The sequence below is a fragment of the Bos taurus genome, chromosome 7 (assembly GCF_002263795.3).
Source record: "Bos taurus isolate L1 Dominette 01449 registration number 42190680 breed Hereford chromosome 7, ARS-UCD2.0, whole genome shotgun sequence".
Classification (NCBI taxonomy): domain Eukaryota; kingdom Metazoa; phylum Chordata; class Mammalia; order Artiodactyla; family Bovidae; genus Bos; species Bos taurus.
In genome coordinates this window covers 62,509,694-62,511,299 of record NC_037334.1, presented here as the reverse complement: position 1 = coordinate 62,511,299, position 1,606 = coordinate 62,509,694, and positions in this window count along the sequence as shown.

The window sequence follows — 1,606 nt, the reverse complement described above, 5'->3', positions numbered from 1 at the left end:
GATTGTTTAGTCTCCCAGCCTCAAGAGGCACGGGAAGCTTAAGATATTCAAATAGCTTAGAGCCTCTCAGAGAATTAGAAACTGTCAGAATAAAACTAGTAAAGGATTTCATTGATGAGTCAATGTTTGTTGCCAAGTTTTCACATCCCCTGAATTGTATCCTTGAATGTGTATTAATTAATATAGTTGGTATATAGAAAAAATAAGTAGTGGCCTTGGTGTTAGTAACTTTAGACCCTTAAGGTAATAAATTCTTTCCTTTGTTGTAAACCCATTACACATCCACCCTATAGGAATGCAATTTTATCTTTGGAAGATGGCGCCAAACCTTAAAATAATTACTCTTAGAGAAAATAAGTCTTTGTTGATAAGTCCTTGTCAAGAGTCATAAAATGTTAGTAGGCCTTCTGGCCAGAAGATGATGTAAATCACCTAAACCATTTGTATACGATAAATTTGCAGGAAAGAAACCCTGATTTTTGATAAGGATCAAAAACTGCTGACTTTGCATCCCCTATTATCCTCTATGTGTAACTTAGGGTATATAAACCCCTGTTAAAAATAAAGCTACGGGCCTTGCTCACCAATGCTTGGTCTCCCCATGTCATTCTTTCCTTTAACTTCCGGCTGAAGTCTCCATCTGGAGCGTGGACATCCTCTGCGACCACTTATTTGCCTGGGCTTCTAAGACCCACTCGAGAAGGTGTCTAAGGTGGGGCACCTTCCGCTATTCGAGAGGGCGCCTGCGGCCTCCGTGGTCAGAGCTAACCTGGTGTCATGGGTTATATTGATTTTCCGCGTAAACCAAGCTACTCAGCCTCTTTTCTCCACTGAATTTTCCTACTGAGCTATCCTCATTCTATTACTCTTTATATCTCTAATTACCATTTGAATAGGTCGCCAATGCCGTCTCCCCTTCGAATACCCTGGATCAGCCGGGGCTGGTCCTCGGCAAAGCACATTATTTCTTATGCAGTCAACTTTATCAGTGTTTATCTTCTCTGGACATTTCACCCATGTTTCTTTTTTGTATGGTTTCATGTTTAATACTTAGACCCTGGACTCATTTGAAGTTTATTCTTTCCTATGGCATCAAGTATGGATCCAATTTCAACTTTTTTCCAAATGGCTTTCCATTTGGCCCAGCACCATTTGTTAAAAAGTTCACTTTGCTCTGGGATTTGAGATTCTCACCATTCGCCACCTCTCAACAAGACTTGGAGGAGCATCTGAGCCGAAAGCACAGCATACACAAAGAGTAACCAAACTACTGAACGTCCTTCCCTGCAAAGATGGGAACTAAAATACGTCTGTGAGAATAATGCCCAAAGAGCCAGGAGAGGAAATAAAGGCTGGAGAGGCCATACTGTGAGGGAGAAGGTCAAAAACAAACAAACACACACGGAAGCTGGATGGTGCTGGGACAGAATGAAGCAGAGACGCTAAGCAGCACACAAGCCAGAAACAGAAGAGTCAGTCCCTGGCATTGCTTCAGCTCTTGTCCGGCTGCTATAAACTCTTCCAGCAGGAACAACCCAGCAAACGAGCTCTGGAAACCCTGAGATGTGATCAGTGGAAAAAATATGCAGCCACAACAAAGGAGGAA